The sequence below is a fragment of the Schistocerca gregaria genome, chromosome 3 (genome assembly GCF_023897955.1).
Source record: "Schistocerca gregaria isolate iqSchGreg1 chromosome 3, iqSchGreg1.2, whole genome shotgun sequence".
NCBI lineage: Eukaryota > Metazoa > Arthropoda > Insecta > Orthoptera > Acrididae > Schistocerca > Schistocerca gregaria.
The window spans coordinates 177,812,121-177,839,619 of record NC_064922.1 but is presented as its reverse complement, the minus strand read 5'-3'; the positions used below and the strand labels follow the sequence as shown (position 1 = coordinate 177,839,619).

The following is a 27,499-nucleotide window of genomic DNA, read 5'->3' as shown; positions in this document are numbered from 1 at the left end:
CAGCAGGTAATTAGTGGCAATGTGATGTTACCAATCCACAGGCTTCGTTCTCAACAGTCATATCGTTGTTTTTAATTTCTTTATATTAAAAAGATGTTGAAACACGGTAGAACTGTATCGTATGTAATGCATTTAAATGTATAAATATATAGATTCTGTTGCATCCTATATAGATGGGCTGTCTAGGAAACCTGCTTTCTCGGATCGCCACAGAAACAATTCAAAGAAATCCTATTAGTGAGTTTTTTATGGAAAGTAAATGATTACAGTATTTAACTTCTTATTTACACAGATGTGGCGCAAGCAGAGGGCGACAGACAAAATAAGCAAATTTCTTCAGTATAGACAATTCTACATAGCAGGAAGCGAAATGACTAGACTTGATGCTATTCTTGAACTTGGCCGCGGCCAGTCGCGCGCGGCGCGCATGTTCTCTCCGCATAGAGGCCGCTGCTGTTGCGTTGTCGTCCTGGAGAGGGGTATGTCAGCGTGCAGTTGGATAACGTCTTCTTCACAGCCCTTTCTGCTCTCTTGTTCCCGACTGGCGTGCCGGCGCTTGACTTTACGCCGTAACAGATTCGTCTCATGATAAGTTGTTACACTATCTGTTTCTGCGCTATTAACAAAAAGAATTTTTTTAAATTGTAAAACTCAAACTAAACAGGAGTCTTTCTTGAACTAAAATACTTTTCCGCCGGTTTGTTCCTTTTTGTGTAATGATTGAACTAAGATTTTCAGTTAACTTCTCGAACATTTTCTTCGACATCCTATATATTGCTTTAACTTCACTTCGCCTTTTAAGTTCTTACGTTAATACGAAAGTTGAACGTGTGTCATTCTCGCAAATGGATGGACGAATTCAATATTACCGCTTTCTTTTAAGCATACGTAAGTACCAATATGCAGCGAGAAGATTACGAACTGCCTTGGTTGCCGTTGTGGAGCAGACCAATAAGCTCAACACTAAACTGGAGAGACTAGTATATGAAGCCAAGTCGTGACGCAATGCGTCGCAGCCGCCGTGAGGGATCGGGCAAGCGTCAAATCCTTGTACTTAACAGGAGAAATGAAATTCTTGTTGACTCATACTACGAGGCGCTGTTTAGGTTTAGCTTGTAGTTAATTGGAAGAATAGCTTCAAAGTCGCAAGCACAAGCAGTAATAACAACCCTGAACGTCCTCGTCAATATGGCGTACCCACCAAACACCGTAACGATTTTATATGCAATGACGGTTTTCAGTAGTCTGTCTAGTTTAGTGTTGATCCCTGGAGCAGACTGACAAATAACCAGCACTTCTGAGTCGATCGCCAGAGTTGCGTGTAGCGGAGAAGTCACGCTGCAGTCACCTTACTGTTTCATTGAACCTATGTACCAGCAGCCTTAACACGTTCTCGCTGGCATGCACTATCGGTGGCTGACGTTCGACTCTACCAGGTTTGGTACCAGGAATACACTGACGCATGATTTATTATCTATGAGCCTGGCGCAACGAATAGTTGTGAATATACGAGGCGTATTCGGAAAGTAAGGTCCGATTAGGCGCGAAATGGAAACCGCTGTGCAAATCCGATGGCACTTCTCACAAATGTATTGGGCAATGTCTTTACTGTGCCTGTAGATAGCTTCACGCTACTCTTTTCACTTCAGAGCACCAAGTGATCAAGTAGAAATGCCTAAAACAACTGTGATCTCCCGCCAAGTATGTGGATCGGGTGAGAGATTTCGCAACAAGCTATGCAGCCCACATAACATAAATGCCGTGCTTTTCTTTCTTCAAGACAATGTTCAGCCGCATTCCGCAGGGGCAATAAAGACGCTCCTGCAGCTTTTTCGATGGGAAGTGTTTCATCACCCACAACAGAGCCTCTAATTGACTCCCTTCATCTCTGCTCACACGAACGTCTGCCGACGAAGACATTTTGGCACAAACAACGAAAGGCAGATCAGCGTAGAGAATTGGCGGAAAGCACAGGCGGCTGCTTTGTGTGTCGAGGGTAACCGTGCGACTGCTACGGTCGCAGGTTCGAATCCTGCCTCGGGCATGGATGTGTGTGATGTCCTTAGGTTAGTTAGGTTTAAGTAGTTCTAAGTTCTAGGGGACTGATGACCACAGCAGTTGAGTCCCATAGTGCTCAGAGCCATTTGAACCATTTTGTCGAGGGTACTGGAAAGTTTGTACAACGCCACGACAAATGTCGGAAGTCGAGCGTTGACTACACTCCTGGAAATGGAAAAAAGAACATGTTGACACCGGTGTGTCAGACCCACCATACTTGCTCCGGACACTGCGAGAGGGCTGTACAAGCAATGATCACACGCACGGCACAGCGGACACACCAGGAACCGCGGTGTTGGCCGTCGAATGGCGCTAGCTGCGCAGCATTTGTGCACGTCAGTGTCAGCCAGTTTGCCGTGGCATACGGAGCTCCATCGCAGTCTTTAACACTGGTAGCATGCCGCGACAGCGTGGACGTGAACCGTATGTGCAGTTGACGGACTTTGAGCGAGGGCATATAGTGGGCATGCGGGAGGCCGGGTGGACGTACCGCCGAATTGCTCAACACGTGGGGCGTGAGGTCTCCACAGTACATCGATGTTGTCGCCAGTGGTCGGCGGAAGGTGCACGTGCCCATCGACCTGGGACCGGACCGCAGCGACGCACGGATGCACGCCAAGACCGTAGGATCCTACGCAGTGCCGTAGGGGACCGCACCGCCACTTCCCAGCAAATTAGGGACAATGTTGCTCCTGGGGTATCGGCGAGGACCATTCGCAACCGTCTCCATGAAGCTGGGCTACGGTCCCGCAAACCGTTAGGCCATCTTCCGCTCACGCCCCAACATCGTGCAGCCCACCTCCAGTGGTGTCGCGACAGGCGTGAATGGAGGGACGAATGGAGACGTGTCGTCTTCAGCGATGAGAGTCGCTTCTGCCTTGGTGCCAATGATGGTTGTATGCGTGTTTGGCGCCGTGCAGGTGAGCGCCACAATCAGGACTGCTTACGACCGAGGCACACAGGGCCAACACCCGGCATCATGGTGTGGGGAGCGATCTCCTACACTGGCCGTACACCTCTGGTGATCGTCGAGGGAACACTGAATAGTGCACGGTACATCCAAACCGTCATCGAAGCCATCGTTCTTCCATTCCTAGACCGGCAAGGGAACTTGCTGTTCCAACAGGACAATGCACGACCGCATGAATGCCGTGCCACCCAACGTGCTCTAGAAGGTGTAAGTCAACTACCCTGGCCAGCAAGATCTCCGGATCTGTCCCCCATTGAGCATGTTTGGGACTGGATGAAGCGTCGTCTCACGCGGTCTGCACGTCCAGCACGAACGCTGGTCCAACTGAGGCGCCAGGTGGAAATGGCATGGCAAGCCGTTCCACAGGACTACTTCCAGCATCTCTACGATCGTCTCCATGGGAGAATAGCAGCCTGCATTGCTGTGAAAGGTGGATATACACTGTACATACACTGTACTAGTGCCGACATTGTGCATGCTCTGTTGCCTGTGTCTATGTGCCTGTGGTTCTGTTAGTGTGATCATGTGATGTATCTGACCAAAGGAATGTGTCAATAAAGTTTCCCCTTCCTGGGACAATGAATTCACGGTGTTCTTATTTCAATTTCCAGGAGTGTATTTAGAGAGGTAGCTGGAAGGAGTGGCTAACTGTTGCGAATAAAATTTTTTTATTTTCACTGTGGTTTTTGTTTCACGACCGCTCGGATCTTACTTTCGGAACAGCTATCGTAATTTTGTGTGACCCGTCAGCGATAGAGCTTACTGAAAAAAAGTAAATATCATATAATTTGTGATTAAGTGAGTTAAAATTATTTTACTTGTTTTAAAAGAATGGACTTAATGCCACTTACAAAATAAAACGTAAATATATTTTAAAAAAAAGTTAGCCTAGGGCGTTTGAGTATGATAGTCGCCTCACGGAGAGGAATAGGAAAAGCAGCGCCACCAGATGGAGGAAAGCATAATTACGCGCGCCGTCCCATAGCGAGAAAAACAATTCTCTGCGCCGGCGTTAACGTGTTGAAGTATCTGTACGCTTTATTTATTAAACCATTAACAGTGTCATTACTTCACTTCTAAATAAATACAGTAATAGCATAATGTGTTTGTGACTACTCAGAAAATTAATGAACCTGTTTCTTTCCCAGGGCCTACCTCGAGGACGGCCAGCTATCAGCCTCTGCATCTCTAAGTCTTCCGTTAATCAGTATGGTGAGTTCCTACACGTACATATATTTTCGATGTGGCTTTGAGGCGATCGGTGCAGCTCGAGCCTTCTGGGGCTTTTTTTTTTTTTGCAGTTTCAGTAGTAAAATAGCAACTACGGGAAGATGTTCAAGAAGGCAGACAAATCCAGTACGTAACATAGTAACTTTGCTCTGTCTAATCCACTCACCGTTGATGGCCTGGGCATGTATAGCATTGTTGCAGTTTGAAATTAGAGCCTTCTCATATCACACCTCAAGTAAACTTTACAAATAAGCATTTGGACAGTTAAAGGACAGTTTAAGTGATCATATTTGAAGCGTTTGATGTGCTTTAACACAATTCCGCAGAAAAAATTTATTATTTTACTGGATACGTAACAATGCGGTTTGAAAAAATAGAGAGCATCGTGTAGTGTCCGATTGAAAGACAATTTCTTAAGACAGGGCTAAGAGACTGTAGTTCTGCGACAGTCACTCATAAGTCCAGCAAACTTGTGACCCTTAGTGCTGCCCTGCTTTGTATATGTACAATATTTCCTGACAGTTCTATTTGGTGTGGCGCCCATGCAATCGAGCAATGTTCAAGGATTGCCTGCACAAATGTTTTGTTAGAAATCTCTTGATTAATGCCTGCATTTTCCACTATCTTACCATGAAGCGAAGTCTGTCAACTGCTTCATACATGCGACTAAGCCTGTGTAATAGTCCCATTTCGTATCTCCTCAAATTCTTACACCCAGGTGTTTACACGAATTGATTGATTGCAGTTATGACTCATTTAATGGTAGACATTTGATGCAACGTATTTGCCTTTTTTGAACTGCAGAATTTTACATTTATGAACATTTAAAGCAGTTTTTCAGTCTTTGCACCACTCTGGGGAATCTTATCAAGATCTGATTGGATATCGGTGTGATTTTTTTTAATCTTCTTAATTATTTGGTTGCGTCATGTTTCTCTTAAATTTCTTGTACCAGAATCGACGTTTCCATTTACTACTTTGTAATAGATAACTGCATCATCAGCGAAAGTCTGAGACCATTAATATACAGGGTGCTTCGAGAACAAAGAACGGATTTCAAGTGTTTGTTACAAACTATAAAAGACAGAAACACATTGAGCATGTCACAAGATAGAGAAAGGTCAAAGTTTTGACGTAGCAGGACTTTGTTTGTGGCAATATGGCGGCTACACCACGAGAGAAATCATTTTATGTGTAGGACTGTAGCGCGAATTCAATCCACTGTTCATGTGCAACGTGCATCCCGCTATCCAATCAGCAAGAAGCCACCCATCCCCCTTCACAAGCAGATTTATGACTGGCATACAAAATTTTAGGAAGTTGGTTGCATATGCATAGGATCCACGCACGTGTGACGAAAATGTCGAGCGTATGCTAGATGCGTTCACGCGGAGCCCTCTGGAAGTCCAACCAGTGTGACGTGTTCTGAAACGACGCCTGTATATGAAGCCTTACAAGTTGCAATCACTGCAGCAATTGCGTCGCGGCAACCATAATAGAAGGTACGAATTTTTAATTTGAGTTCTCCAGGATATGGCAGATGACACTTTCTCCGAACGACTCATGTTTTAAGACGAATCGATGGTTAATGTAAACCACCACAATGTAAGAATTTGGGGCTCTTAAATATCTGACGTAGTCGTCGAATATGAAGGAGACCACGTATTTTGTGCTGTTTCTGTTCCCAAAGTTTATGGACCTTTCTGTTTTGCGAAGGAAACTATGACAGGAAAGACATACCTGGACATGCTGCAAAACTGGTTGTTTCCTCGATTTGACGAAGATTCCATTTCAGAGATTTCATTTATATTTATGATAGCGTGCCTCCTCGCCTTCATCTTGACGTGCGGAGTTGTGTTAACAGCACCACCCCGCAACGTTGGACTGGGAAGAGGTGGACAAAATGTTCATTGCTTTTCGTCTCCCAGGTCGCCAGAACTCAATCCTCACAGTTTTTTTCTCTGGAGGTGCATAAAAGACATAGTCTTTTTCTCACCATGGCAGCTACTCTTCAAGATCTGAAAAATCGGATTGTTAAAGCTGCCGATACAATAAAAAGGGACCTGTCAGTTGGTGTGTGGAATAAAATAGACTATCTCGAGCAACGCATGGTGCTCATCTTGCGTGTGTGGTATAGTGTCTGTGCGAACATAAAACTTTGAACTTTCCCCTATCCAGTGTCATGCCCAATGTGTTTCTGTCTTCCACAGTTTGTCTGTAGTAAACAACTGAAATTTGTTCTTTCCTATTTAATCACCCTGTATAACATGAAGAGCAATGGTCACAACATGTATCTCAGAGGCATCCCTGAAGCTACTTCTACATATATCGATGACCCTTCATCGATGACATCCTGCCACGTCTGCCGTACCAAAAAGTGCTTAAACGACCAACAAATTTAATTTATACCCCCTATGATTGTAGTTTCGTTAGTAAGCATTGCAAGTCAAAAGTTTGCTGCAGCTACCTGACTGACTCGATCCATGCCTTTCAGAACGACTTATGAGAAAAGCGCGAGTTGGCTCTCGCGTGACCATTGTTTTCGGAATCAGTGCTCGTTGGCACGGAGCCTAATCGGTTCGAGATACGTCGTAACGTCTGAGCTCAGAATATGTTCTATGAGTCAAATGGAGGTCAGTGATATTGGACAACAGTTTTGTAGTCGCTGCCGTTGCTCTTCATGTAACGGTTGTGACGTATGCGTTCTTCAGAACGCTATAAACAGTTTTATGTTCGAAGAATCTACGGTATAATATATTTAAGAGTAGGTCTACTACAGCGCCAAATTTCACATTGAACCTGACAGAGATTCCTACGGCCCACAGTCCCTTCGTAGACGTCCTCCTCGTTACGTAAAAAGTGGGAGAATCACTCTTACTTATTTGGATCTGTTGGCGCCGGATATGCATGACATAGTCACGGCAGCCTAAATTTATTTCCAACCAGCTTCACAGCGTACCAGTGTAAAATATGCCAGAAAATCGCATTATCTCTCTCTACGAACCTGACTAGGTAATGTAAACATGTAAACTACCCAAAATATCCGTAATATGATCAGTCAAAAAAATACCCATCATGGAAATAGTGCGCCAGACATTTTCCTTGATATTTTGCAACAGTTGTTCTGCATACACAACCAGATCTCATTTGTGTGTATAAAAAAATTAATTACAAACTGAGGGTTCAAATGTTCCCATGGAACTTCGTTCAGAAACCATCCATAGAAATGAACATACGCAAGTTGGTCAGAATACTTGACGCTGTCCGCACAATTGCCCGACCTTCGTCTACATCTACATAGAAACTCTACAAGCCACCGTACAGTGCGTGGCGGAGGGTACCCTGTACCACTACTTGTCATTTCCCTTCCTGTTCCACGTGCAAATAGAGCGAGGGAAAATCGACTGTGTGTACTCTTCTGTATGAGCCCTAATTTCTCGTATCTTATCTTCGTGATCCTTACTCGCGATGGATGTTGGCGGCAGTGGAATCGTTAGGCAATCAGCGTAAATGCCGGTTCTCTAAGTTTCCTCAATAGTTTTCCTCGAAAAGAACGTCGCATTCCTTCACTGGATTCCCATTTGGGTTCCCGAAGCATCTCTGTAACACTTCGTGTTCTTCGAACCTTCCGGTAACAAATCTGGCTTCGATATCCCCCTTCAAGCCTACCTGGTACGGATCCCAAACACCGGCGTCCTACATGCCGACTCCTATACAGATGAACCACTCTTTGTTAAAATTCTCCCAATAAACCTAAGTCGACCATTTGGCTTCCCTATCACAGTTCTTAAATACCCGTTCCATCTCATATCACTTTGCAACGCTATGTCCAGATATTTAAACGAATTGGCTGTGTCAAGCAGGACACTAGTAAAAGTGTATCTGAATATTACTGGTTTGATCTTTCAAATCTTTCAGTCGTTTCTGTACGCCAGGTATGCTTATTTCTATTTCGTCCCTACGAGAGTCTGCCCGATGGTCAAATGACGGTGCGTTTGTACGGTTCTCCTGTGTAAACGATTTCTTGAATGTGAAATTTAAAACTTCGCCTTTCGTTTTTTCAACTGCCACTCCACTGATCAATAAGGGACTGAATGGAAGGCTTAGACCCGCTTAGCGGTTGTCTGACACATAGGTTTTCCGCTTTGATTATAAAGACGGGCCATTTCCGATATATTATTTTCTAACTTTTTTCGCCTCTCTGTCATTGTAGCGTACACGTTGCGGCGTATAGTACCGACTCGAAGCAACACACGACGTAAATAGTTCGCCTTATTTAACAGTCAGCTATGTTTAGACGTGTGAAAAATGGAATTTGAATATTTCCGCTCTTATTCCAGAACGACATTGACCTGTATACTTAAAAAAGGTTTGTTGATTGTGAGTTCATTATAACTTCAAGAGTTCACCGCTGTTTCTTTTTTTCGGATCTATCTGGAAGACATTTTCATTTGAGCAGTGGAGTTTGAGCATTGTAAATTTCAGTCATATTACCATTACGTGATCTAGGCTACTGGTACTTCATCTTATAATAAAGGCTATAAAGTCTATATAAGTGCTTGTTTTATTTTTCAAGATTTCTTTAAAACCTCTGCAACTTTTTTTTTTTCAACCTGTACCATTTATTCTGTCGTTACAGCACGAGACATTATTATTGCACGTAATTCAGTAATTTACTTGACGGTCCTGATGACCTCCTCAAATATAGTACGCGTGTCAGATGGGCTCGGTATAATTTGGGAAACTGTTTCGCCATCGGGCGAGCAAAATGATCGATATTATAAACAACTACGGCATCATTTTAAATGATGTTCTCCACAATATATGACCAAAGATTGGTGTAGTTCTTGCGTTTAATTCAGACATGCTGTGAAAACCGTAAAGCGGAAATGCGTGCAAACTGGCTGTAAGATGGCAACCAGGCCTGGCATAGAGGGGGATAACCGCTGAGAAAAAGACCAAAGAAAAAAAATAGGCGATTTCTTTTGAGAGTAGGCGATTGCTTTACATTTAGTTTTCTAGCGAATGCTATTCAGTCACCGAGTCCATCTCTTTGAGAGGCAGAAAACTAAACGAGGCAATGGCGTTGGAAAACACTGAACAGCCACTAGTACCGAGCAGTGATGTTCACGATTTGGTTATCCGTTTGTATATTTTAACGGTTTCATTGAACACAAGTAAACACCTGGTTCCTTAAGAATTGAACTTCCATGTGGGTATAAAACAAATTCAGACATCTGATAACTTTAAAATGTGTTAATGTGTTAAGTATAAAGTATTTAAGTGAGAAAGAACAGGTTTGAAATTATATTTAAAGGTTGCTGGAAGTCGTACTTTTTTCAATCTTCGCATCTCTTCTGCAATGTGAGATACTTTATAGTGTTTAGCTCTATCTATTTATTGTCGGTGTAACATCCTATCACTATAGTTCAAAGGGCTGTGTGTTCGGCGCATTCGAAGTGTGAGTGTGTGGATATTGGTTACAGATTCAAGAAAAAAACTGAATTGTGTGCAGCGACATAGTTGGGGTGACAAAAATATCTGGTCTTTTGTTGCGAGTGCTTTACACAAACTCATCACCACTTCGTTTAGTAACTTTTTGCCAACGTTCCAGTGACTCCGACTTCTTGTCGGAATTCAAGTTTCCGAGCAGATATTGCTACCACACGTTAACGCCCAAGACACAGGAAAGAATTGTTCGGCATGAGCAAAAGAATATTGCAACATCTGATAGTAATTCGGCTATTGTCAATTATCAGTGTCTTCATTTTTTCGTCGTTTTCAAAGATAGTCGAAGTACTAAAGAGTCCAACACACTTGCCATCTTCAGCTTGTTCAGGATCCTCTCTTTGTCTCCAATAACCTCACCCAGCGTGGTGGTACAGTGTTTCGCACACTGGACTCGTATTCGGGAGGACAACTGTTCAAATCCGCGTCCTGCCATTCAGATTTAGATTTCCCGTGATCTCCCTCAATCGATCCAGGCAAATACTGGGATATCTCCTTTGAAAAAAGTAGGGGTTACTTCCTTCCCCATCGTTTCGCATTTCGAGCTTGAGGTCCGACTCTAAAGACCGCGCTGTCGACGGGACGTTAAACACTAACCTTCCATCTTTCCTTTTTAGGACACTCTCGAAAACGTTTGAATCACCCATCAACAACGCTTGTGTAATTCATAGATGACTTGAAAAAAGCAACATTCAACATTTCAGTAAGGTGCAAGCGTATCTTCTATTCTTAAAACGAAATGTAATGCCAGTTCTTTGTTTCATTATATTTAACATTTAAAATTGTTCGATTATCTACTAGAACTGTTCGACAGGTAACTATGAAGTAGGACATGTATACCAACGCAGCAAGAAAAAAAAATGTAAACATTAGACGTTGGCATCCAGAAAAAAGAAGAAAAAGCCCTAGAAATTTTTCCGTTTCAAACCTGGTATATGGATCATAATGTTGAAAACAATAGACTGACTGGGTGAGATGAAGGTATGTGAACACAAAATTAGCAGTCTCGAATATGCGGATGACTTAGTTGTGATGGCAGATTCAATAGAAAGTTTGCAAAGTAATATTTCAGAGCTAGATCAGAAATGTAAGGACTATGGTATGAAGATTAGCATCTCCAAAATGAAAGTAATGTCAGTGGAAAAGAGATATAAACGGATTGAGTGCCAAATAGGAGGAACAAAGTTAGAACAGTTGGACAGTTTCAAGTACTTTGGATGCATATTCTCACAGGATGGCAGTATAGTGAAAGAACTGGAAGCGAGGTGTAGCAAAGCTAATGCAGTGAGCGTTCAGCTACGATCTACTCTCTTCTGCAAGAAGGAATTCAGTACCAAGACTAAGTTGTCTGTGCACCGTTCAATCTTTCGACCAATGAGGAAATCAACGAAAAACTTGGAATGAACTCTATAGATGTAGCAGTCAGAGCGAACAGGCTTAGATGGTGGGGTCATGTTACACGCATGGGAGAAGCAAGTTTACCCAAGAGACTCATCGGTTCGGCAGTTGAGGGTAGGAGGAGTCGGGGTAGACCAAGGAGAAGGTACCTGGATTCGGTTAAGAATGATTTTGAAGTAATAGGCTTAACATCAGAAGAGGCACCAATGTTAGCACTGAATAGGGGATCATGGACGAATTTTATAAGGGAGACTATGCTCCAGACTGAACGCTGAAAGGCATAATCAGTGCCGGCCGCGGTGGTCTCGCGGTTCTAGGCCCGCAGTCCGGAACCGTGCGACTGCTACGGTCGCAGGTTCGAATCCTGCCTCGGGCATGGATGTGTGTGATGTCCTTAGGTTAGTTAGGTTTAAGTAGTTCTAAGTTCTAGGGGACTGATGACCACAGCAGTTGAGTCCCATAGTGCTCAGAGCCATTTGAACCATAGTGCTCAGAGCATAATCAGTCTTGAATGATGGTGATGATGAAACCTGGTATATTTGCAGGGGAAGTTTGAGAAATGACCATGTAGAAGGCTAGTTCGTATTTTACGCTCTTCTACGTTGTATTCATGGATAAACGTACGAATTCATATTTAAATGTTTAAAGTGCGTGAAATAACGATACACGTTAGGCAGAAGCATCATTAAGTATCGAGTATGTAATGCCTTTTTTGTTAGCTTATGTGGGAACAACCTGAAGTACAAGGTGCATCTAAAACGTTGGGCCGATATCTCCATGCTAATGTGTGTCAAAGTGTTAAAAATGAGCACTACCATATGCGCACGGGGAGAAGTGTCGAGAAGCGTCGGGTCACTTTTAGCAATCTAAATAAGCTAAACAGATTCTCCTGGGAACGTAACTACTGTGGAGCCTCGTATCGTAATGGCACGAAGCAACAAAGAAACGTGCTTTTTCGTTCAAACTGCAAAAATCTTTGTTCAGGAGTACGGGACAGAATCCATGAGCGGAAAATGTGAATGCGACTGATTCAAGCGGTCTCGGAAAGGAAGGCAGCCAGCCGTTTGCAATGCGCCGCGTTCGAGTCGAGAGTCCACAAACGTAACGAGAGACAGCGTGGAGTAGGTACGACAGATGCTGGAGCTAAGTCAGCTAGTTTTCTGAGACTGATGCGCGAGGAGCTAGTACTTGTGAAAGATAACGCCATCGTTCCAAATGCTTTGGGCAAGCTGGTAATCTGTATCCGATTAATGACGCACAAACTTCTTAGCGAGCAAAAAGCAATAAGGACGGAAAACATCTTTCCAGGGGACGAGTCCTGATGCATCCGGAGAAAGGTAGGCAACCATCGTGGTCATCCCGCACAGAGAAAATGCGCATTTCGAATTTCCCCCAAAGACATTTGACATTCAAGCTACAGTTGATTGCAAAATAAGCCACGGCTGACGATTTCCGGCGGCTGTATAAGCATTGCCAAAAGTGCCATTGAAGATTGCCTTGAAGGTGAATTAAGGTATTCTTTTGTGTTGTGTGTTTCATAACAAAGAGCAAGAACCTAGTAGTATCCCATTACAAGATTTGAGCGAACAAATGGAGCGGGTGTCAACGTTTAAATATTTGCGGGTAGAAGCCAACGGCATTGCCGCAGTAGTCGGACCGGTTCCCGCCAGAACACCGATTTTATGCGCTGTCGGGCTGGGCTAGCCCTTGTGAGACAAACTGAAGAGCTACTTGATTGACAGGTAACGGCTCCGGTCTCGTAAACTGACATACGGCCTGGAGAGCGGTGTGCTGACCACATGCCTCTCCATATTCGCATCTTGTGACGCCTGGGGGGCTGAGGATGATACGGCGGCCGGTCTGTACCGTTAGGCCTCCATGGCCTGTACAAGCGGAGTTTAGTTTTAATACTGTAAAGAAAAACGCATAAAAGATATTAGTGTGAGCAGTTCTAGAGAACTGCACCAACGTTTGGACTTCTTATCGAATAGGTCCGAACGCATTGGTAGAAGGATTCTGAGGATGGTAAGAAGTTGGTGTAGCCCATATGAATGTGTAACAGAGATGTTCATGGAACTGAAATAATATACAGAAAAAGACGATCTTGTTCTTGCGAGAACGCTGTTGGTTAAATTTAAAGGAGAGTGTGCGACAATTTTGTTGTCACCATCATTTTACCACCTAGGGGCCATGCTCATCAGGCAAAGAGTTTAGGGTGCTTACATAGGTATATAGAATCAAATAGGGCGGAAAATCTCTTAATTTTGGTTAGAAGTATCCTCCGCCACGTACTTTACAGTACCTTGCTAAGTATATATGTAGCTGTGCGTGATACTCCCACCGAAGTTTTCAGACGTGCTTTCTGTTTTGTCGATATGAACAGAAAAGAAACAGAAAAGTGTCTTTAAGTTACATATCTCCAAGGGATGTACAGTGTTACAGGGAGAAAACGGTACATCGAAGAGCTGTCGGAAAAACAAACGGGCGCGTCCTACTGTGCCACTGCTGATAGCCAGTGCGTATCAGGAGAAAATTACAAGGACTTCCCTAATTTCCCTGAATCAGTGTTGTCGTTTAGGCACGAGTTAGTTCCTGTAGCGGAGGTTCGAGTCCTCCCTCGGGCATGGGTGTGTGTGCTTGTCCTTTGGATAATTTAGGTTAAGTAGTGTGTTAGCTTAGGGACTGATTACCTTAGCAGTTAAGTCCCATAAGTTTTCCCATAACATTAACAACAGTTCCTGTAGCAAGTGTTAAATGGTGTGCTAATGTATCTTAATATTACTTTTAGCACAAAGTTTTAACTGGTAGATGTTTGTCCCAAACGATTTTCAGAGCAGCACGGATGTCGGTAAGTGCACGAACTGCGCAGTGTTTTGAAATTGCAGGCAAAGATATAGCAAAAGCACTTTAATAAAGCGAAATGGCGACCTTAGGACGTAAAACGCGAATTGCGATAACAGCAAAGAATTAACGGCAGCCATTTACGTAAGCGTGATGGTAGTCGCAGACTACAGCATTTAAGAGCAAAACTACAATGCACGCGAGAAAATAACAATAGATCTACAAGTGAGCGGAATTGCATTAGCAGACGTAAGATTTTCGCAGTGCATTGTTCTTATCAGCTACGCCATTAGCGACAGTAGTTACCTGCTATTTATCGCAAAAAATGTAACCTAGCCGTGAATCGTTCTTAGTATCACGCTATAGAGAAAAATGTGTCATGGCATAGCTTTGCTTTGTGCATTATTTTCAGATTTCTTAAACTTCTGTGCGTCAGTGTTTCTGTATACGATCGAACGACAAAGCGTGTTTCTCGTTGGACGATTGTCTGTTGCGTTATATAGAATGCATCGATCCTCTTCTGTTACAGCAACATGTCGCGAAAGCGAGGTGTTTTTTTTTTTTTTTTTTTTTTTTTTTTTTTTTTTTTTTTTTTTTATTTTAGAAGCGGCAGCTACGAATGCTTCCAGTTGTTGCCTCTACGTATACAAAAATTTAAGTATGAAATTGGTGACCACGGGAAACGAAAACAAACACTCTTACCTAACTGTCATTTCCACGCCGATGATGGGTAGCCACCTAATTATAACCCGCCTAGCAGGAGACTTTGTCACTATGGCAACGCATGCAGGAGAGATGTGCAGATATTTTGGGTTCCGGTCGCATATATTTTTTTCTGTTTCGTAATAAGCCATTTCGTACAATTTCAGTAATACTCTCAGTACTAACGTTTTCGTAAAGATGGAATTCTGATGCCAGGAAGCTCTCATCGTGAGCTTGCGCATGTCTACTGCGCCGAAAAAAAAAAGTCTCTTTTATTAAGTAATTGTTCGTAATGAACACTGCAGCTCCCATGGAAATACGGAAGACATTTCTACATTTATTTAGGAGCAGGATACCGTTAGTTCCGCATAAGGTGGTAGCATTCGATAGCAAGAAGTGCGACTGCTTTGAAGTGCAGTTTGTATTTTGTGGAAACCAATACCTGCATAGAACTAAAACTACGCAGCTTGCTTATACGAGATGGGCAAGATAAAACTGGCCCGAAAAAACGGCTGACGGCCGAAGTAGAGAGATGATTAAATACAAACTCGCAGTGGCAAGAAAAGCGTTTCTCAAGAAAAGAAAATTTGTTAATATCGAATATAGATTAAAGTGTTAGAAAGTGTTTTCTGAACATGTATTTGTCTGTAGTGTAGTCATGTATTTGGAAGTGCAGTGTGAAGGATAAACAATCCAGACAAGAAGGGAATAGAAGCTTTTGAAATGTGGTGTTACGGAAGAATGCTGAACATTAGGTGGGTAGATCATGAAACTAATGAGGAGGTACTGAATAGGACCGGGGAGAAAAGAGATTTGTGACGCAACCTGACTAGAAAAAGGGATCGGTTGATAGGACACATTCTCAGACATCAAGGCATCACTGGTTTACTATTGCAAGGAAGTGTGGGCGTAAAAGTTATAAAGGAACACCTATGTTTGAATACAGTAAGCGGGTTTCAAAAGCACTTAGGCCGGAGCAGTTGTTCTGAGATGATGAAACTTTTCGTGGAAAGCTACAGACTGAAGACCACCACCACAAGGACAACGACAACGGTGCAGTGAGCAATGAGTGGGGTCACATATTCCCAACAATGTTTGTGTTGTGGTAGTGGTTCGCGTCCCGCTACTTCCCAATAATTTTTTTCTAACATACGAATTTTTAATAGGTTCTAATACTTTCTTAGTAGTTTATCGTAAGTATATAGTGTAATATTCGCTCTTTTTGAGAAGTGAGTTTATTCTATTGGCTTAATCTCCAGGACACATTGCACTACTTGCAGTTAGATATTTTGGCTTTTTTGCTTCGTAATTCACATGTTGTAGAGATTCTGCTACTGTTTAGGAACAGTGATCAAGTAAGAATGGTCTTCGGGTTTTAATAAAAAGTGAGAATGATGAAATAATTTTTATCTTACGTAGATAGCTAAACTTGTATCCACTGTTTGTAAAGGAACTTGTATAAGCCGATGTCCTTTGAGCGGACATGGTACTTTCCTTTTTGCCTTATAATATTTTCACAGATATTGATAAGACTAGGATATGGACAAAAGAGGAAAGTAAGTTCTAATGATTATAAAGAATCCGCCTAGATTGCAAATATTTGCAATCTAGGCGGATTCTTTACAATCATTAAATTATTCACGACTGCTGACGCACTGCAATGTTAAAAGTTCTCAAAGTACATTCTAATAGAGCTAAAATAGGAATTTTGTGCCCGTACATTTCGTAAACAGTCTGATTTGTGGGCCAGATACAGACGACAACTGCCGCTGGAGCGCGTTGTGATCGCGTATACCACGTTCGGGCTCAAGTACGGTGTGCACAAGTCGCATCCTTTCTGAGCGTTCAGCGGCACGTTACACTCGGCACCCTCAACGTTGACGTTCGACAGTACGGTGCGTGTGCCGACGGCTTTAATCGCTCTGACTATCCGTGCACGTCCCATGGTGAAATCCTGTGTCACAACCTGTACTCGTACACATATTATGCAGTTCCCTTATATGGGAGGTAATTTTAATTGAAAGTCACCTTTGCTATCTGGTATTGACACATAAATACGATATTGCAGTGCCCGTGTGGTTAAGAAGAACGATGCCATGTTCGATCGGACACGCATATCCGCCAATGCGACGAATCGATTTTCAATTAAAGATGCTGTGCCCTGTACGGGATTTACATAGTGTGTGTACGAGTACAGGTTGTGATGCAGAAACGACGACAGATGGAAGTTCAGCGCTCGCGTAAAGCGGGTAAGCGAAGTCCCGATCAGCCACAAATTTTCACTGTCGCTATACCCATATATACCTGATGGCTGTTCGTATTGGCAACTGCGAAAACATTTCATAACGGCTCTAGTTGCCTCAGTGCCTCCTCCTTCGGACACGCATACTCGTCCGAAGGAACATTGCATTGTTCGTCGTAACAATCATTCGTAATTTTTCATCCTGTTCTCTATATCGGATCAGGTATTACATGCCATGTATATTACTCGGTGGAATTTTCCCGCTTCCCTCTGCCACTAGAGCGCTCTGAATTGTAGCGTGTAACATGGTGGTGTGTGTAAAGTAACTATGTCGGTGCTTGACAAACAGCATGCTGTAATCGAGTTTCGAATTCGCAGAGTTCGTCCACATATGGAGCACCTCCTTCAGCATGACAATGCCAACCCGACCATACGCGGGCGCTACAGCATCTGCAACAATTCGAGGCATTGGTTTGTCCGTCAACAATAGTCTTGGCCACATTCGATTTTCACCTATTTGCAGAATTTAAAGAACGCCTTCGAGGACTTAATGGCGCCAAACCTGCACACGACGCAACGCCACCCTCCCTATCAACTCCTCCAAGTACTGGTCTGCCTTCCATCCCCTTACTGGTTCCCATTCCGAGCCCCACTACCCCCTTCTCCAAAACGACCGCCCCCTTCCTGACAACCTCAGTAAGGCCAACCATTTCGCTTCCCATCTTTCCGAGGTCTTCTCCATCATACAATCACCGTTGATCTTTATTTTACAATTGCCATTGCCGACTTTCGCCCATAAAAACAGGTATTCATCAGCATTTAACTTCTTCTTCCTTCTCGTAGTCAAAACAAATGGCATGCTTGGAACAAGAGTACCATAAGGCTGTTTAGCCAAAAGTCCTGTAGTCTCAGCAATACTCCATGTCTTCCAAGCCAAAATGTTTGCATCTGGAAATGCTTCAAGGCCACCATAATTTGTTGGTTGCCCCATACAACAACAAGTGTCAGCCAGGTACTACCTCCAAACACAGCTTGTGTACATCACAGGTGAAGTTCAGATGCAGTCGACGAAAAACATTTGGACCTCCAATCAATTGCTGTTTATTAAACTGCCCAGCCAAGTCAATATCAATCGCCTTCAAACTGCGATACACAGGTACACTTGATTATTCTCTTTTCCCCACCGTCATGAATCGTGCCGATACCTCGGTCGCTCCACTTGCTCCTAGACTCCAGTACTTGTGGCAGTTGCCCTCTTCGACATTTAACACTCCAATCACAGCTCACGACATTAAACTTGTCCTCCGGTCCAAATGCAACACGGCCCCTGGGCACAACTGTGTTACCTACCACCACCTTAGAGAAAGCCCCTTCTCATTCCTGACTGTCCTCACCCATCTCTATGTCGTCATCCTCGCTACCGGCTTCTACCCCAACCTGTGGAAGACTTCCCGCGTCCTTTTACTCCTCAAACCCAACAAACCCTCTTCCATCGCCTCTTCCTATCGTCGTATCTGCTTCACCTCCATCTTCAGTAAGGTCTTCGAATCCACCCTCTCCCGCCATATCCATCAGCACCTTAATCAACAATACCCATTAGCACCTTAATCAACACCACCTCCTTGCCCTTACCCAGTGTGGCTTCTGACCCTCCTCCGCTGAAGACCAACTCCTTAACCTCGTTCACCTTCTTTCCCATCGCTCCGCCATTTTTGCTCCCTCGACCTCCAAAATGCCTATGATCGTGTATGGCATCCCAGTCCCCTCTTTAAACTCCAAACGTACACCCTGTCTATCAATTTTGCCCATCTGGTTGCTTCCTTCCTCTCACATCATCCTTCCTATGTCACCCTCCACAACACCAACTCCTGTATCTTTTATCCCACTGCTGGTGTCCCCCAGGTCTCTGTCCTCTCCCCTCTCCTTTATCTCTTGTACACAGCTGGTATGCCCAAGCCAACCCCACCTGTCCACCTTCTCCAATATGCTGATGACATCGCCTTCCTGACTCTTTCCTCCCCTTCAACGGTCCCAATGCACCCTCCAAACCCACCTTAACCAGTTCTCCACTTGGCGTAACCAGTGGTTCCTTCCTCTCAACCCCTCCAAAACCCAGGCAATCATCATAGGACGCATCACCCGTTCCTCCTGTCTCCATGATTTCTACCTCAACCTTTATGGTCATCCCATCCAGATCACCTCCACCCTGAGATACCTTGGCGTCACCCTTGACCATCACCTCAACTGGACCCCTCACCTCCTGACCATCCAGCAGAAAGTCCATTCCTGCCTCCGCCTCCTGAAACGTCTGTCTGGCTGGACATGGGTATTGCATCCTTCCAACATCCTCCACACCAACAAATCCCTCATCTGTCCTATCCTCTGTTATGCTAGTATTGCCTGGATCTCTGCACCCACCCACTTTTACAAGGCCCTCCAAATCCTCGAACGCCATGTGTTCTGCCTTGCCTTCCGTATCTGCCTTCCTTCCCCCACACAGCTCCTGTACGACGTCAACCCCTTCCCTCACCTCCTCCTTTTCCTCCAACATCTCCGCAGCCTTTGCACTGTCTGCAGGGTTGATGCTCCCACCCCCTGGTTTCCTCCTTCGTCTCTACCCCCCGCCTGTTGCCGTGCCTCTATTTCTGTATCCCTCCCTCTCTCCGCCTCCACACCCTCCATCTCCTTCATCAGGGCAATTTCCAGCACCTCTCCCTCCTGGATGATGAACTTCGCCATGATGTATACCCTTCCTTCCCACTGTAACCTTGCCTTGTCCCCCCTTGGACCTTCCTTTTCCTTTCCCCTCCTTCTCCCAGAGCGGATTTTCCTCCTTTCCCCCACCTGAGCCCTTGTTTCCCCCCTCCCCTCTTCCTTTCTCCCTCATCTCCATGTGCCTGTCATATCCTCTGTTTGCTCATCATCATCATTGTGTTAGGTCAGTGTTCTGTTTGGTGCTGTTCTCCTGTGCGTTGAGAGCTGTGATTTTAATTCTGTTCTGGACTTGTGCATACTGTTACTGTCAGTGATTGTTATGTGCTACGCCGTCCGTCGATACTTTTATGCTCCAGTCATGCTTCGCCTAGTGTTCTTTTAATCGTCCCTGTGTGTGATTTTTTGTGTGCCCTACTTTTTATGATTTTATCTCCGGTTTCCAGTAACCCCCTTATTGTCTATTGTCTTCATAATATTGCTCCCTAGTTATGTCTCTGTACTCCCTATTTTCTCCTTTATGTTATTTTATGTCTTCTAGTGTATGATCTATGTCTTTCGGCTGAAGAGCAGCGCATATGCTGCTGCCAGCCCGCCACAATGGGGAATTGAAATACAATAAAGGGAAAAAGAAAGGAATTCACTTTGATGGTGATGAAGCTGTGTAAGCAGAGGTGATGTTCGGACTCCATCAACAAAGTCTAAAGTTGTACCGTGTCTGTATCAACAAGCTGGTCTCTCAGTGGGAGAAATGTCTTAATCGTGAGGGTGACTGTTTTGAGAAATAAATAAGCAGATGTAAAGAATAAATACGTAGAATGTTAATCAAATTTGTTTTATTCAAAAAGCTTTAAGAGTTTTCACATAAAAATTCAGAGACAATACTTTTTACCAAGCCCTCGTAACAAATTCTTTCCCCAAACAATTAATGCTAACCGGTATGATCAGAAACTGTTTAATCCTTATGTGGATCAGCACACAGAAGATGAAATACTGCATGGGTATTTTCAGCAAGAAGAAACAACTGCTTGACACTCTTGTGAAGAGTGCGTGAGGAGGTGTTCGCTGAGGAGTGGAGAATTAGCAGCGGCCGTCAGCCTCCTGGCCTCTTCAATCACTTGATCTTTCTCCGTGTGATTTTTACCTACAGAACAACTGAGTGGTCAGGTGTACTCCAATAATCCTCACACAGCAGAACGCTGAAGACGCTACTGCTGCTATCCCTCAGGCAGAGCTGCTACACGTGTAAATCAAGCACAGCCCACATCGACCTCAACGGTGGCCATCTTCAGTGATGTCCATTGATAAGGACCAATACCGCGCCAGTCGCATTGTGAATATTTTCTGGGCTCGTTTTATTTGGCCATCCTGTCTGTGTTTTTATTCTTGTTCATAAAATGCCCATCTTCCGTGCATAAGACTTAAGGGGAATACACTGATCAGCCAAAACATTATGATCACGTACCTAATAGCCAGTATGTCCACCTTCGGCACGAATAACCGAGGCGGCCTTTCGTGACATGGAAGCAATAGGCCTCGGTAGCCCACTGGAGGGAGTTAGCACTACGACTGCACACGTAAGTCACCTAATTCCCATAAAAGCATTGAAGTCTGATGCCATTTCCGCTACAGTTCGCCGCCTGTCCTGTTTTATCAGTCTGCCCAGCCTACGACTTCCGACATCTGTAATGAGGGGTGGCCGCCCAACCACACGACGTCTAGACGTGGTTTCACATGTCGGAGACCCGAAATACTCGTACCGAGTGTCCGGGCCATCATAATCTGCTCTCGGTCCAACTCGGACAGATCGCGCGCCCGCCCCATTCTACACACGTACAGCTCGCTCACTGATTCTTCAGGCACCATGCAGTTGGGTTTTTATCGATAGTAGCTCGGTGGTCAAAATGTTCTGGCTGATCAGTGTATATGCATGGAAGATGAAACGAGAGGAACTTTCCAGGACCATTGCTTCGAAAGCGGTTTTATGGAAGACTGGAAGCAAAAGGAACGCACGCCGCTCATCTAACCATAGTCACTGGCTTAATGCGACTTGACGCTAGCAAAAAGATGTCTCGCTTCGTATAGGACGATGAGCTGTGTTTGGCTTTTAAATTGTGTGCCCTTGCTACATTGGTTTGATACAACTCTTCCCACTAGTATATCCTGAATAGATGTGTTATCTGTGCATAACTACTGTAACCTACATGTAATTAGATGTGCTTTCTGCAATCAAGTCTTGGTGTGCCTCCACAAATTTTAAAGCCCCCTCTCCCTACCACAGTCCTGCCTATTGCCAAATTAACCTTGACGCCTCAGAATATGTCGTACAAACTATTATTCTGTATTGTACCATAAAAGCCTCTTCGCACCGATTCGTTCACATTATCTTCAATATGTATCCGATCTACTTATAACCTTGAACATTGTCCTTTAACACCACATTTAAAAGCTTCTATTCTGTTCTTGTATCCTCGTTTACCGTCAACGTTTCGCTTCCATACAAGACAACACTCCAGGCAAGATATTCCGAAAAGAGTTCTTAACATTTAAATTTATATTCGATGCTCATTTATTTCTGTTTTCAGAAACGCTTTTCTTTCGGTTGCTAGTCTACATTTTATATTCTGTTTAGTTTTCTGCCTTAGTCAGTCGTTTTGCTGTCTGCTACTTTTGATGTCTCATCCCGCAGCCTAATTCCCTCGGCATCAACAGTGTTAATTCGACCATGCTGCATTACTCATTGGTACTTTTATTGGTGTTCATCTTATAGCCTCCTGTCAAGACACTATGCGTTCATCCACTTGGCATTGCAAGGCCTTTGCTGACTGTGAGAGTGTCGTCATCGCTAATCATCAAATTTTTATTTCTTCTGTCTGAACTTTAATTGGCTTTCTAAAGTTCTCTTTGCTTTCCTTTACAGCTAGCTCTACGTACAGACTGAATAACGTGAGGGATGTGCTACAGCCTTGCTCACTTCCTTCTCATTAGTGCCTCCCTGTCAAGTCATTCGACTTCTGTAACAGCAATCTGGTTTCTGTAGAAGTACTCTCTGTATTTCATCCTCAATAAATAAAGAATTTCGAAGAATGTATTCCAGTCAACTTTGGGAAATCGGTTTCTATATCTAGAAACGCTGTAAACTTGTTTTGTCTTTCTTCATTCCTCTTGCGATACAAGTAATTATTGCACCGCGTGTTCCTGAATTTCCTGAGACTGAAACAAATCTTCCCTGTGGTCGGCGAGTAGCAGTTTTTCCACCTTTTATGAGTAGTTCGTGTCAGTGTCTTGAGAACATGTCTTTTTAAACTGATTGTTTGGTAATAAATCTGTTCGCACCTACTTCCTTTCGTATTGGTTTTACAACCTTCTTCCTCATTCCAGGTAGTGGTAAAAGATACCGACTGGATTAACTTAGTTATGATTTTCTGAACATTGACGTGGATGTAAGTGGAGTTGTCATTATCTAAATGTCTCGGGATGCACACCACTACATCCTGATGCAAAGTAAACGTACAGGAGAAAAACGGACCACATATGAATATATGAGACCATTTTTTCTGTTCCTACAAAAACATACAAATTTTGGATCGGTCTCTGAATAGGCAAAAAAAGACTGAAGAAGCAAGGTAACATGCCATGAGAAATTCTATAAAAAGATAAAGCATCTGAGTAAATAATTTTGAAAAATTAACGTCATCGCAGTTAGAGTAACTTCTGCAAACGTACATTTTTGGCTCGGGCTTACCGTGGTTGAAACCGTAATATAAAAGCTGATTGTAAACAGCAAGTCGTCATCTCTACTGATTTGATCTGCACGCTCTAAGCTGTAAAATAATTATAATTTTTCCCCTACTTTGTCGTTTCTCTTCAGTTCCGGAAGAAGAAAAAAGTAATCGGAGCTTGGACAAAAATTTGCGCCACGTTATCAGGGTGTAAAAGACCGTTCTTGCTTAATCATAGACAGCCTTATGATTAATATTTGCTTTATTAAGAATGTAAAAGACCGTTCTTGCTTAATCATAGACAGCCTTATGATTAATATTTGCTTTATTAAGAATTTATTGTCAGTAATCCGGTATTGTATGGATTTGCCGGTAGTCGTGTCGCCATGGTAAGTACAACTGCAACTTGCGAACCTGCGTATTCCAAATGCCCGCATTAAACGTATAGGACTATACAAGATTACCGGCCTAGCTAGAATATAACAGATCACAACGCCTCAAAGGATTCCTGCGCGTTGTACAGATGTAAATAAATCTCAGTGTTTTTCTAGAAAATTGAATGGTAATCCAGTGACCAACTAGAAACGGATGGGTATAATTTATCTTAGATGTACGTGCGCCAGCTAAAACATTATGACGTGTCTGCTCCCAAATAAAGCCAGCAAGTCTCACGCCGGTTGCACACATTTCAGATTTTTTTCATTCAGTTCGGCAACAAGATAAACACGCGAGTGAAAATATGTCTCGTACTCTTCTGATCTATGCCTTGGAATTGAGTTACATCTCCATAGTTGGCTAAATGTTTGTTATTTCCTTTTATTGAATCTTGTCAACGAATTTATCTATGCAGTTGTCACAGTATTTATGTGTTTCCTGACTAAAGAACACTCTTAACACAGATCGTTACGAAACAAACTGAGTTATCTAAATAGAATTGCAAGTAGCATGTAAGGACGGAACACTGATTCAGATTTTAGCTGGTGTCAGCTTAGTAACTCATGGGCAACTACTTACATTGATTATTTTCGCTTTTGAAAATCATTTCGTGCGTCTTACCCTGAGCTGTATGTAAACTCTTTGCTACTGCTGTGCTGTCCCCTGATATTTCGCGATGATTTTTTTTCAGGTCCTACGTCATTAACTGTTCTCCGCGACTGCGACAGCTTCGCCAGTAAGGTTATTTCTCAAATTAATTACCACTTGCCGCACTGCTTCGCTAGAGCATTAGCACATTTCTCAAAGATAAACCCTCATTGTGTACAGCAGTTAACAGTAACACTGTAAATAACTACTACAGTTACACGTATTTTTCTATCACACGTAGTGTCGTATAGGAGTCATCCAGTAGCTTCAACTAGCATAGATGGTAGTGTCCCTAATGCAATGTCGGGTGCTTTAAACGTAATAGAATTTAGCAAATCATGTATATAAAATACAGTATTTGCAGTTAGTGTATAAAATGCAGCTAAATTTTACATATTACTTTAGATTTTAGGTTAGGTGGTATCGCTATTTCTAGTTATCTTGTTCTCTCAGTCAGAACGTAAGTTTGCGGATACGTAATGGTTTAAAAATGGTTCAAATGGTTCTGAGCACTATGGGACTTAACATCTGAGGTCATCAGTCCCCTAGAACTTAGAACTACTTAAACCTAACTAACCTAAGGACATCACACACATATATGCCCGAGGCAGGATTCGAACCTGCGACCGTAGCAGTCGCGCGGTTCCGGACTGAGCGCCTTAACCGCGAGACCACCGCGGCCGGCAATACGTAATGGTATTACGAGTGTAAATGCAACTTGCGAATCTTGAAACCAGTGTATTCTGTTCATCTCCTGTTGGTTCTTATACATGTATTACAAATATGAGAGTAAATAACTATTTCATTTGTAGCTCAGTTAGGTATTTTGATATAATCTCAATTTCTACAAATCTCACATTGCATGTAGAGTCAGTTGAATTATATACTGCCTTCGTCGTAATTTTTGTGTCAGTGTTGCTACTATATCTGATCTGTCACCGTCCCAAATCTCTGTAGGTTTTTATCAGTTTACGTTCCCACTCAGCGAGTCTTATCTCAGGTCAACAAGCTGCTATCACAATTAATTTTTCTTTATGTTGATCAAGTGCCGACTCAATAGCCCTTACCTTACCCAGCCTCTTCACGAGTCGCCGGATGACAAAATGTTTCTCGTAGACGAAATACAAGGGCAATCAGAAGTCCATACTTAACATCTTTGATTACCTAAATACAACTATAACGTGGAGCTAATATGCCGTGGAAATACGCATGCGAAACAAGAAGCAGTACGAAAGATAATGTGTCTTTCCGGTGTGCTGTGGTGTAAAGGATTTTGTATAACTGCGATACCTGTGCAGACCGTGTTTTTCAGTTTAAGCAGGCATTGCTCACAGATATATCTGCCTCATTCGTTTGTTTTGCAAGTAAAAGTTCAGCGGTTACACACCATGTTTCCCTCGACGCAAGTAGTGTCTGTCAGAAACAGGTGATGTGCAGTGGATTCTAAAGCAAAGTTTATGATAAACCGATTATAAAGCTTCCTTTTCTAAATTGCTTTTCAGTGTAATACCATTTGAACTGTCCATCACATTAACAGACCAGAAGTAACTGGTTTAAATAGTTCATTAATCTAAAACATACCTACAAAACATAATTCGTGTAGTTGTCCTGTTGCCATTGTACGTGATATGAATAGTAGGATATTTTCGACGGCTGTGCTGTATTTTCCTAAATTGAAGGGAAATTTCTTTTTTGTCTCGGCATTCGAGACTGATTGTTTCTGTATACAACATGAATGAAATCTTTCATTCGGCTGCGAAGTGTTACGCATGAGCTTTATGATTTTAAAAAATACAATGAAAGCGGCAGACATGGGCCCTTGCATTTCGCAGGCAATGCCTTTACCGCCTGACCTATTCACTCAAGATTGACCGCCCCGCCTCACCCCTCAGGCTTCCAGCACCTTTCTCCTACTTTCCAAGATCCTTAGAAAGATTTCTGAGAAGAGAAAATCAGAGGATGTGCGGGAATCGTGGCATTTTGCCTTACCTGTTTCCATCTACATCTACATGGATACTCTACAAATCACATTTAAGTGACTGGCAGAGGGTTCATCGAACCACCTTCATAATTCTATATCATTCTAATCTCGTATAGCGCGCGGAAAGTATGAACACCTATATCTTTCCGTATGAGCTCTGATTTCCCTTATTTTATCGTGGGGATCGTTCCTTCTATGTAGGTCGGTGTCAACAAAGTATTTTCGCATTCGCAGGATTGGAATTTCGTGAGGAGATTACGTCGCGACGAAAAACGCCTTTCTTTTAATGATTTCCAGTCCAAATCCTGTACCATTTCTGCAACACTCTCTCCCATATTTCGCGATAATACAAAACGTGCTGCCTTTCTTTGAACTTTTTCGATGTACTCTGTCAGTCCTATCTGGTAAGGATCCCACAGCGCGCAGCAGTATTCTAAAAGAGGACGGACAAGAGTAGTGTAGGCAGTGTCCTTAGTACGCCTATTACATTTTCTAAGTTTCCTGCCAATAAAACGCAGTCTTTGGTTAATATCCCGCACAACATTTTATATGTGTTCCTTCCAATTTAGGTATTTAGTTGAATATACGTCTTTTAGATTACACTGATTCATCGTGTAACCGAAGTTTAACGAGTTCCTTTTAGCACTCACGTGGATGACCTTACACTTTTCGTTATTTAGGGTCAACTGCCACTTTATGCACCATTCAGATATATTCTCTAAATCGTCTTGCAGTTCGTTTTCATCTTCTGATGACTTTATTAGTCGATAAACGATAGCGTGATCTGCAAACAACCGAAGACGGCTGCTCAGCTTGTCTTCCAAATCGTTTATATAGATACGGAACAGCAAAGGGCCTATAATGCTACCTTGGGGAACGCCAGACATCACTTCTATTTTAATCGATGACGTTCCGTCAGTTACTACGAACTCTGACCTCTCTGACAGAAAATCACAAATCCTGTCAGATAACTGAGACGATATTCCATTAGCATGCAATTTCACTACGAGCCGCTTGTGTGGTACAGTGTCAAAAGCCTTCCGGAAATCCAG

General features: G+C 43.2%; 1 protein-coding gene across 1 annotated transcript in view; it reads left to right on the top strand.

Moving 5' to 3' along the window:
* The window catches only part of LOC126356099 (E3 ubiquitin-protein ligase RNF144A), a 429,688-nt gene that overhangs the window by 222,533 nt on the left and 179,656 nt on the right, over positions 1 to 27,499 (top strand). The window contains exon 2 of the mRNA XM_050006793.1: positions 4,177 to 4,240. The gene's annotated coding sequence lies outside the window, so the exon portion shown is untranslated. The remainder of the gene's footprint in view (positions 1 to 4,176; positions 4,241 to 27,499) is intronic.